The sequence below is a fragment of the Rhinopithecus bieti genome, unplaced genomic scaffold (assembly GCF_001698545.2).
Source record: "Rhinopithecus bieti isolate Rb0 unplaced genomic scaffold, ASM169854v2 scaffold_2435, whole genome shotgun sequence".
NCBI classification, from domain to species: domain Eukaryota; kingdom Metazoa; phylum Chordata; class Mammalia; order Primates; family Cercopithecidae; genus Rhinopithecus; species Rhinopithecus bieti.
Genome location: NW_016803909.1, coordinates 564818 through 576936, shown reverse-complemented (window position 1 = coordinate 576936; position 12119 = coordinate 564818). Strand labels below are relative to the sequence as shown.

Genomic DNA, 12119 nt, shown 5'->3' with positions numbered 1-12119 from the left:
TTTTTTTTTTTTTTTTTTTTTTTGAGACAGGATCTCACTCTGTCACCCAGGCTGGAGTACAGTGGTGCAATCTGGGCTCACTGCAACCTTCGCCTCCCACACTCAAGTGATCCTCCCACCTCAGCCCCCAAAATGGGACCACAGGTGTATGCCACCATGCTGAGCTAATTATTGTATTTTTAGTAGTGTGAGTCACTGTGCCCAGCCTATCATTCACTCTTCTTTTTTTTTTTTTTTGAGATGGAGTCTCACTCTGTTGCCCAGGCTGGAGTAGTGAGGCACAATCTCGGCTCACTGCAACCTCTGCCTCCTGGGTTCAAGTGATTCTCCTGCCTCAGCCTCCCAAGTAACTGGGACTAGAGTAGCTGGGACTACAGACACATGCCACCACACCTGCTAGTTTTTTGTTTTTTGTTTTTTGGGATTTTTTTGTATTTTTTGTAGACACAGGGTTTCACCATATGGGCCAGGCTGGTCTTGAACTCCTGACCTCGTGATCCACTCACCTCGGCCTCCCAAAGTGTTGGGTTTACAGGCGTGAGCGACCCCACCCAGCCTTAAATATGCTTTATCTTAAACATCTTATTTATTTATTTATTTAGAGACGGAGTCTTGCTCTGTTGCCCAGGCTGGAGTGCAGTGGCGTGATCTCAGCTCACTGCAACCTCCACCTCCCAGGTTCAAGCAGTTCTCCTGCCTCAGCCTCCCTAGTAGCTGGGGCTACAAGTATATACCACCGTGCCCCGCTAATTTTTGTATATTTGGTGGAGACGGGGTTTCACCATATTTTCCAGGGTGGTCTCGAATTCCTGACCTCAGGTGATCCACCTGCCTGGACCTCCTAAAGTGGTAGGATTACCGGCATGAGCCACCACACCTGCCCTTAAACGTCTTGAGAATTACATTCCTCTCTGTGTGATGAACATCAGAATATTACCTAAATGCACTGGTTCTTCTCCACTGTGTTGCATTCTAGTGTCTTCTAATTTTTTTGAATTGGGTTTTTATTATCTTTTATTAGAAGCTTGCACACTACATATGGACAAATAGATATATTGAAGCATTTTAATTGTGTTATTATTTCTCTAGGAACTCTTAATCTCATGTAAGCCACCAGTATAGGGAGGCATTTATCAGCATGGTATTCAGATTGCTGCTCCTTAACCTCAGATGTTTAAGAATTTGAATAAACTGTATATGGGCCAGGAGTTTTTAGACTTCTCAAATGGCTCATTGTCATTGGTGAATATGGGCTTGGGCTAACAAGTTTTAAAAGATAAATTCAATAAAATAAAGCAAAAGAACATTTATATAGTGATTTAAAACAAAAAAAAATTACGTGCCAGCATTGTGTACTTTATATGCATTATTTCAACATCAAAACAACTTTATAATCTTGATAAATATTTTTTAATCCCTATTCTTCGTGGAGAATTGAGCCTTAGAAAGGTTAAGTTGCCCAAGGTCACTCAATTGTTACTAGATATCAGAGCCAAGACTGGAATCTGTGCTTGACGGATAGATGCCAACGTTCATATTGTTTTTAGTTAGAAACGTCAATTGAGAGCTTCCATTTGAGTTTTATGGTGGAATTGTTTTCTTTTAATATAATTTCAAGTTTAGAGAGATGTTGAAAGGATAGTACAAAGAATTCTTTATATTGGTTCACCACATTTACTGTATCCCTTTGTATGTAGTATGAAATACAGAGAGAAATGTAAATACTGCTGACTACTTTAGTGCATTTTTCCTAAAATCAAGCAATTCTCTTATATAACCACAAAATAGTTATCAACATGAGGAAATTAGCATTAGTATTAGTGATACATTTGTATTATATAGATATTTCACTAGTTGTCTCACTAATGTCCTCTAGGGCAAAAGAAATTCCCAAATTATGCCTTACATGCAGGCATAATGTCTCTTTAGCCTTCTATAATATGGAACAGGTTCTTAATCTTTCTATATTTCTTGATCTTGACATTTTAAAGAATATAGTCTAGTTACTGTATAAAATGTCCTGCATTTTGGCTTTGTGTTTCAGCATGATTAGGTTTGTCATTATTGGATTTAAATTAGGCATATTTGGCAGGAATACCTCAGAAGATTTTGTGCACCTCTTATTACAGTTTATCAGGTGTCACAGATGTCAGTTTGTTTCATTACTGATTGGTGCTAACTTTAGTCAAATGATTAAGGTTGTGTCTGCCAGGTGTTTCCACTGTAAAGCTACTATTTAACCCTTTTCAATGAATTAGTATTTGTAAGACAATACTTTGAGACTATACTATATAAATATTTGGCTCCTTAGATTTCCACTAACTGGTTTTGCTAATCATTAATGACTCTTACCAGAAACAATTATTGTTTCAGTAGCTGCCAAATGATGATTTCCTAATTCATCATTCTTTCTACATTCATTAGTTAGCTTTCTACTTATAAGGAAGAGCTCTCCTTTCTTTCCTATTCATCTTATTTCAGTGTGGGCTCACAATTCTGATTTTATGCAATGATTTGTAATCCTTAACTATTATTTATTTTAGTGCTCAAAATGTCTCATGCTTAGCCAGTGGGAGCCCCTTCAAAGTGGCTTCTTTTTCATAAATTCCCATTATTTTGGGGGCATGCTTTTAATTTCTGTCAGCACACAATTTTCCAGACTCACTTTGTGGTTTCCCTGTCCCAGCCCTAAAATTACCCATTTCTCCAAGAAACTCTGCTTCCATTAAGTGGCAAATGGTATTTAGAAATCAATATCTAAGAACTAGGCATGCACATTGCTATTGGGGTATCGTTTCTTAAGGCCCCTTTGGCAGATACAGCTAGGAAATACATAACATACACACACACACACACACACACACACACACACACACACACACACACCTATCTCTATGTCTGCTATAGACTGAATGTTTGTGTCTTTCCTGAAGTTCATATATGGAAATCCTAATGCCCAGTGTCATGTGATTTGGAGGTGGGGCCTTTGAGAGGTAATTAGGTCATGAGGATGAAGCCCTCATCAATGGGATTAGTGCCCTTATAAGAAAAGAACTATATCCACTGTGTGAAGATACACTAGAAGGTGGTCATCTACAAGCCAGAAAGAGGACCCTCACAGATACTGAATTGACTGCCACCTTTATCTTCAACTTTCTGGCTTTCAGAACTGTGAGGAATAAATTTCTCTTGTTTAAGCCACCCAGTGTATAGTATTTGTAATGCCAGCACAGGCAGAATAAGATGATATCTAATTAAAAGTATTAAAAACCTTGAGTTCAGACTGACACCTCCAATTCTTATTTTATTTTATTTTATTTTTATTTTATTTTATTTTACTGTAAGTTCCAGGATACATGTGCAGAATGTGCAGGTTTGTTACATCGGTAGACATGTACCATAGTGTTTTGCTTCTCCTGTCAACCTGTCACCACATGCGTTAGCTGTTTGTCCTGATGCTCTCCCTCCCCTTCCCCCGCCAACAGGCCCTGGTCTGACACCTCCACTTCTAATCCAACACCATGAGATTCAGTCCATCCTTCCCCGTTTTCCTTATTTGTAACTCCCTGCTCCAGCCATGAAAAATCTGGTTTCCATATTGATTATTTATCTGGATATGTTTAGTTCTTTGTACTGTTCTATTTTTAAAAATTATTAACTTATGCCTCTTTATAGTTAAGAGTTCTTATTGTCTTTACCAAAAGAGATTATTGTTCGAAAAATGTGTTCATAAGTTACTTGGGTTACTTCCTATTCCCCCTTTCCCACTTCAGTATGGTTATATAATTAACTTGAAATACAGTTCAGGTCACTTTTTTTCTGTTTGTATGCAGTGTTAGGGTCTTTCCTCCATCTCTGTTGTTTTTATTTTTTTAGTCTATGGTTCATCCATCCCATGATTATTTTTTCGCAAATGAACAGATGCACGTATATTGTCTTTTATTCCTTGTTTGTTACACATAGCCTAGATAGTCTTTGCTTTAGATTTTTCACTTGAAAGTGTATCTTGAAAATTCATAATACGTAAGTTCATAGAGATCTTCCCCATCTTTTTATTTATTTAAAATGTTTCTGGGTACATAGTAGGTGTATATATTTATAGAATGCATGTAATATTTTGGCACAGACATACAGTGCATAATACATCAGGGTAAATGGGGTGTTCTTCACGTCAAGCACTTATCTTTTCTGTGTGTTACAAAATAATCCAATTATGTTTTTAGTTATTTTTAAGTGCACAATTCAGTTATTTTTTGCTGTAGTTACTCTGTTTTCCTAGCAAATACTGTATTTTATTCATTCTTTCTATTTTTTAGAACCTATTAACCATCCCCACTTACCCCATACTCCCCACTGCCCTTCCCAGTCTCTGGTAACCATCATTTTATTCTCTATCTTCATGAGTTCAATTAGTTTCATTTTTTTCTTCCACAGATCAGTGAGAGCATGCAATGTTTGTCTTTCTGTGCCTGGCTTATTTCACTTAACATAATGACTTCCAGTTCCATCTATCTTGTTGCAAATGACAGGATCTCATTCTTTTTTATGGCTAAATAGTACTCCATTGCATATATGTACCACACTTTCTTCATTCATCTGGTTGATGGACATTTAGGTTGGTCCCAAATTTTGGCTATTGTAAATAATACTGCAATAAACATGGGAGTGTAGATATCTCTTAGGTATGCTGATTTCCTTTCATTTGGGTATATACCTAGCAGTAGGATTACTGGATCATATAGTAGTTCTCTTTTTTAGTTTTTTGAGGAACCTCCAAACTGTTCTGCTTAGTGGTTGTACTAACATACATTCCCACCAACAGTGTATGAGGGTTCCCTTTTCTCCACTTCCTTGCCAGCATTTATTGCCTGTCTTGGATAAAACCCATTTTATTTATTTTTATTATTATTATTATACTTTAAGTTCTAGGGTACGTGTGCACAACTTGCAGCCTTGTTACATATGTACACATGTGCCATGTTGGTGTGCTGCACCCATTAACTCGTCATTTATGTTAGGTATATCTCCTAATGCTATCCTTCCCCTATCTGCCTACCCCACAACAGGCCTCAGTGTGTGATGTTCCCCATCCTGTGTCCAAGTGATCTCATTGTTCAGTTCCCACCTATGAGTGAGAACATGCAGTGTTTGGTTTTCTGTCCTTGTGATAGTTTGCTCAGAATGATGGTTTCCAGCTTCATCCATCTCCCTACAAAGGACATGAACTCATCCTTTTTTATGGCTGCATAATATTCCATGGTGTATATGTGCCACATTTTCTTAATCCAGTCTATCATTGATGGACATTTGGATTGGTTCCAAGTCTTTGCTATCGTGAATAGTGCCACAATAAACATACATGTGCATGTGTTTTTATAGCAGCATGACTTACAATCCTTTGGGTATGTACCAAGTAATGGGATGGCTGGGTTAAATGATATTTCTAGTTCTAGATCCCTGAGGAACCGCCACACTGTCTTCCACAATGGTTGAACTAGTTTACAGTCCCACCAACAGCGTAAAAGTGTTCCTATTTCTCCACATCCTCTCCAGCATCTGTTGTTTCCTGACTTTTTAATGATCACCATTCTAACTGGTATGAGATGGTATCTCATTTTGGGAAAAAATACCATTTTAACTGAGGTGAAATGATATCTCATTGTATTTGGTAGTTTTGATTTACATTTCTCTGATGATGTTGAGCATCTTTTCATATGTGGTCATATGAACTTATTTTCATATGTTCATATGAACATATTAACTTGTTTTCCTTATTTATGTCTTCTTTTGAGAAATATCTATTCAGATCTTCTGCCTATTTTAAATCAAATTATTAGAATTTTTTCTGTAGTGTTGTTTGAGTTCCTTGTATATTCTGGTTATTAATCCCGCTTGTCAGATGGACACTTTGCAAATATTTTCTCCCCTTCTGTGGGTTGTCTCTTCACTTTGTTGACCATTTACTTTGCCGTGCAAAAGCTTTTTAACTTAATGTGTATTACTCCAGAAATCTGCCCAGTCCAATGCCCTCGAGTTTCCCCAATGTTTTCTTGTAGTAGTTTCATAATTTGAGGTCTTAGATTTAAGTCTCTAATGCTTTTGGATTTGATTTTTATATATGGCAAGAGTTAGGGGTCTAGTTTTGTTCCTCTGCATATGGATAACCCCAGTTATCTCAGCATCATATATTGAAGAGACTGTCCTTTCCATGATGTATGTTATTTGCCTTTGTTTAAAATGACTTCACTGTAGATGTACAATTTGTTTCTGGGTTCTCTATACTGTTCCATTGGTCTGTGTGTCCATTTTTATGCCAGTGCCATACTGTTTTGATAATTATAGCTCTGTAGTATTATTTGAAATCAGATAATGTGATTCTTCCAGTTTTGTTCATTTTACCTAGGACAGCTTTGACTGTTTTTGGGTCTTTTATTGTTCCATGTAAATTTTAGGATTGTTCCTTCTGTTTCTATAAAGAATGTCATTGGCATTTTGATAGGGATTGCATTGAACCTATAGATTGATTTGGGTAGTATGGACATGATTATTGAAAATAATGATTCTTTCAATACATGGACATGGAATAGCTTTCCATTGTTTGGTGTCTTTTTCAATTTCTTTCATCAGTGTTTTATAGTTTTTATGGTAGAAGTCTTTAATTTCTTAGATTAAGTTAATTCCCAACTATTTAATTTCACTTGTAGCTATTGTAAATGGCATTACTTTTTTAATTTCTTTTTCAGACTGTTCACTGTTGGCACATAGAAATGCTACTGATTTTTGTATGTTGATTTTGTATCCTGCAACTTTACTGAATTTGACTTTGTTTATCAGTTCTAATAGTTTTTTGATAGAGTCTTTAGGTCTTTCCAAATAAAAGATCATATCATCTGCAAACAAGGATAATTTGATGTCTTCCTTTCCAATTTGCATACCCTTTATTTCTCTCTCGTCTGCTTGCTCTAGCTAGGACTACCAGTACTGTGTTGAATAATAGTGGTGGAAGTGGACACCTTTGTCTTGTTCTGGATCTTAGAGGAAAGGATTTCAGTTTCTCTCCATTCAGAATGATACTAGCTGTGAGTCTGTCATATATGGCTTTTATTATGTTGAGATATGTTCCTTCCCAGTTTTTTGGGGGGTATAGGGAGGAGGTGTTCATCATGAAAGGATATTGAATTTATCAGATGCTTTTTTCAGCAGCAACTGCAATTATCACAAAGGTTTTTGTCCTTCATTTTGTTGATAAAATGTATCACATTGATTGATTTGTATATGTTGAATCATCCTTGAATCCCTGGGATAAATCTCCCTTGGTCGTGATGAGTGATCTTTCTAATGTATTGTTGAATTTGGTTTGCTAGTATTTTGTTTAGAATTTTTGTGTCAATGTTCATCAGGAATATTGGCCTGTAGTTTTCTTTTTGTTGATGTCTTTTGTGTTGATATCAGGGTAATATTGGCCTCAGAGAATGAGTTTGGAAATACTTCCTCCCCTGTTTTTCAGAATATTTCAGAAGGATTGGTATTAGTTCTTTAAATGTTTGGTAGAATTTAGCAATGAAGCCACTGGGTCCTGAGCCTTTCTTTGGTGACAGACTTATTATTACAGCTTTAATCTCGTTATATGTACTGTTCAGGTTTTGCATTTCTTCATGGTTCAATCTTAATAGGTTGTATGTGTCTAGGAGTTTATCCATTTCTTCTAGGTTTTCCAGTTTATTGGCATATAGTTGATCATAGTAGCCTGTCTGTTGATCTTCTGATTTCTGCTATATCGGTTTTTAATGTCTCCTCTTTCATTTCTGATTTTATTTTGGTCTTGTTTCTTTTTTTCTTAGTGGCTAAAGGTTTATCAATTTTGTTTATCCTTTTAAAAAATCAATTTTTGTTTCATTTCCCAATTTTTCATTTCATTGATCTTTTGTATTTTTGCCATTTCAGTTTTATTTATTTCTGCTCTGGATCTTTATTATTTTTCTTCTGCTTACGTTGGGTTTGGTTTGCTCTTGCTTTTCTGGTTCTTTAAGATGCATTGTTAGGTTGTTTATTTGAAGTTTATCTGCTTTTTTTATGTAGGTGCTTATAGCTGTAAACTTCCCTCTTAGTACTGCTTTCACTGTATCCTATAGGTTTTGGTATGTTGTGTTTTCATTATCATTTGTTTCCAGAAATTTTTCAGTTTTTTTCTTAATCTCTTCATTGACCCACAGATCATTCAGGAAGATATTGTTTAATTTCTTTTTTTTTTTTTTTCTTTTGAGACGGAGTCTCAGGCTGGAGTGCAGTGGTGCAATCTCGACTCACTGCAAGCTCCACCTCCCAGGCTCATACCATTCTCCTGCCTCAGCCTCCCAAGTAGCTGGGACTACAGGCATCCGCCACCACACCCAGCTAATTTTTTGTATTTTTAGTAGAGATGGCGTTTCACTGTATTAGCCAGGATGGTCTCAATCTCCTGACCTCATGATCCACCCACCTCAGCCTCCGAAAGCGCTGGGATTACAGGTGTGAGCCACAGAACCCCGCCAGTATTGTTTAATTTCTAAGTGTTTGTATAGTTTCCAAAATTCCTCTTATTTTTGATTTCTAGTTTTATTCCATTGGGGTCAGAGAAGATATTTAATATTGTTTCAGTTTTTAAAAATATATTCAGACTTATTTTTTGGCCTAACATATGGTATATCCTTTAGAATGTTATATATGCTGAGGAGAAAAATGTGCATTCCACAGCCATTGGATGAAATGTTCTGTAAATATCTATTAGGTCCATTTGGTCTGTACTGCACATTAAGTCCAATGTCTCTGATTTTCTGTCTGGATGAAATGTCCAGTGCTGAAAGTGGGGTGTTTAAGTCTTCAGCTATTATTGTATTGGCATATATCTCTCTCTTTAGCTCTAATAATATTTGCTTTATATATCAGGGTGCTCCAGTGTTGAGTGCATACATATTTATAATTGTTTTATCCTCTTGCTGAATTAACCCCTTTATCATTACATAATGACCTTTTTTGTCTTGAAATCTATTTTGTCTGACGTAAGTGTAACTAATTCTGCTTTTTTGGTTTCCATTTGCATAAAACATCTTCATCCCTTTATTTTCAGTATATGTGTGTCTTTACAGGGCAAAGTGTGTTTCTTGTAGGCAACAGATCATTGGGTTTTATTTTTTAATCCGTTCAGCCACTCTCTCTTTTGATTGAGTTTAGTCTATTTACATATTTACATTCAGTGGTTTTTATTTTTTATTCTTTTTTCTTTGTTTCTTTTTTTTTTTTTTTTTTTTTTGAGATGGAGTCTCACTCTGTCACCCAGGCTGGAGTGCAGTGGCACAATCTCAGCTCACTGCAGCTTCTACCTCCTGGGTTCAAATGATTCTCTTGCCTCAGCCTTCCAACTAGCTGGGACTACAAGCACACACCACCACACCTGGCTTTTTTTAGTTTTTTAATAGTGTTAGGATTTCACCATGCAGGCCAGGCTGGTCTCAAACTCCTGACCTCAGGTGATCTGCTTACCTCAGCCTCCCAGAGTGTTGGGATTACAGGTGTGAACCACCATGCCCAGCCTCAGTGGTATTATTGATAAGTAGGTACTTACTCCTCCCACTTTATTTATTTTCTTGTTGTTTTTCAGGCTTGTCATCTTTCTTTCCTTCCTTCCTGTTTTCCTTTTAGTGAAAGTGATTTTCTCTGGTAGTATGGTTTTGTTTCTTGCTTTTTATTTTTTGTGTATCCATTGTATGTGTTTATATTGGAGGTTACCATAAGGCTTGCAAGTAATATCTTATAACCCATTATTTTAAACTAATGACAACTTGACACTGACTGCATAAACAAACAAGCAAAAAGAAAATAACAACTCTACATGTTAACTTCATCCCCCTGGTTTGTAACTTTTATTCTTTCTATTTATATCTTATTGTACTGTCCATGTCTTGAAAAGTTGTTGTTGTTATTATTTTTGTTTGGTTCATCTTTTCATCTTTCTACTTCAATATGAATAGTTTACACACTACAATTACAGCATTATAATATTCTGTGGTTTTCTGTTTACTTACTATCACCAGTGAGTTTTGGACCTTCAGATAATTTCTTACTGCTCATTAACATTCTTTTCTTTCAGACTGAAGAAATCCCTTTAGCATTTCTTGTGGGACAGATCTGGTGTTTGAAATCCCTCAGCTTTTGTTTGTCTGGGAAAGTCTGTATTTCTTTTCCATGTTCAAAGGATATTTTCACCAGATATATCATTTTAGAATAAGGTTTTTTTTTTTCCTTTAGCACTTTAAATATGTCATGCCATTCTCTCCTGGCCTGTAAGATTTCTACTGAGAAGTCTGCTTCCAAATGTATTGGAGCTCCATTGTATGTTACTTGTTTCTTTTGTCTTGCTACTTTTATAATCCTTCTTTTATCCTTGACCTTTGAGAGTTTGATTATTAAATGTCTTAAGGTAGTCATATTTGGATTAAATCTGCTTAGTGTTCTATAACCTACTTGTACTTGAGTGTTCATATCTTTCTCTGGGTTTGGGAAGTTCTATGATTTTATCCCTCTTAAAAAACTTTGTGTCCCAATCTATCTCCTCTTTAAGGCCAATAACTCTAGATTTACCCTTTTGATGCTTTTTTTCTAGTTCTTATAGGTGTGTTTTATTCTGTTTTTCTTCTTTTGTCTTTTGTCTCCTCTGTGTATTTTCAAATAGCTTGTCTTCAGCCTTACTAATTGTTTCTTCTGCATGATCTATTTTGCCATTAAAGAACTCTGATGCATTCTTCAGTATACTAGTTGCATTTTTCAGCTCCAGAATTTCTACTTAGTTCTTTTTAATTATTTCAATCTCTTTGTTAAATTTATCTGATAGAATGCTGAATTTGTTCTCTGTGTTATCTTGAATTTGATTGAGCTTCTTCAAAACAGCTGTTTTGAATTCTCTGTCAGAAAGGTCACATCTCTGTCTCTCTGGGATTGGTCATTGGTGCCTTTTTTAATTCATTTGGTGAGGTCATGTTTTCCTGGATGGTCTTGATGTTTGTCAATGTTTGTCGGTGTGTGGGCATTGAAGAGTTAGGTATTTATCATAGTCTTCGCAGTCTGGGTTTGTTTGTCTCTCCCGCTAAGCATTACCTTTTCTGTGTGTATTTCTGCATCCTTTCTTTTTACTCACTACTCTGATCTACCAGTAAACTTTTTAAATTTTCTCACACTTAAGGTGGACCTTTTCTTTCTGGCAGGCTTTTAGATCAGTCTTAGTTTCACAGCAAGTTCCCATCTTCTCTCTTTCACAGTTTTTCCCAAACTACCCTTGCTTTTCATGAAAACCTGCAATGGGAGAATAGGGGAAAGGTGCTGGGATTTGCTTCATATTTTTCTCATATAATTTGAGGCTCGGTGCAGTGGCTCATGCCTGTAATCTGAGCACTTTGAGAGGCCAAGGCGGACAGATCACTTTAGGCTGGGAGTTTGAGACCAGCCTGCCAATATGGCGCAACCTCATCTCTCCTAAAAATACAAAACTTAGCCAGGCACAGTGGCACATGCCTATAATCCCAGTTACTTAGGTGGCTGAGGCACAAGAATCACTTGAACCCAGGAAGTGAAGGTTGCGGTGAGCTGAGATCACGTCACTGCACTCCAGCCTGGGTGACAGAGCAACACTGTCTCAAAAATAAAAATTAAAAAAAATAGATAATTTGGAGTTTGGATGTTCTTTGTCTTCTGATAATACGGAAGCTGTTGGTTTTGTGAGGTTTTATTGGACCTTCTTATTGTTCCTTATTTTATTTTATTTTTTGGAAGATATGTTAGGAAATGTAGACCAGAATTACTTGAGTTGGAGAGTTTGTCTTTAAAGATTAGCAGGTCTCTTGGTGCTATTTCATTGTCAGTTTCATGATACTATTTGTGATGCTTTAATACAATGAATTCTGCTATTTTATTCCTCATTTTGTATAAAAAGTGTCCTGTTTATAGCATTCATTAGTTTAAAAGTGTCCATCCAGGCATGATGGTGTGCACCTGTAGTCCCAGCTATTTGGAAGTCAGAGGCTGGAATATTGCCTGAGCCCAAGAGTTCAAGGCCAGCCTGGGCAATATAGCAAGACTCCGTCTCAAAA

The 12119-nt window shown here is 36.4% G+C and overlaps 1 protein-coding gene across 1 annotated transcript in view; it reads left to right on the top strand.

The window, feature by feature from the left end:
• Positions 1-12119, top strand: part of RALGAPA1 (Ral GTPase activating protein catalytic subunit alpha 1) — a 301694-nt gene that overhangs the window by 185587 nt on the left and 103988 nt on the right. The gene's annotated exons all lie outside the window — the stretch shown is intronic.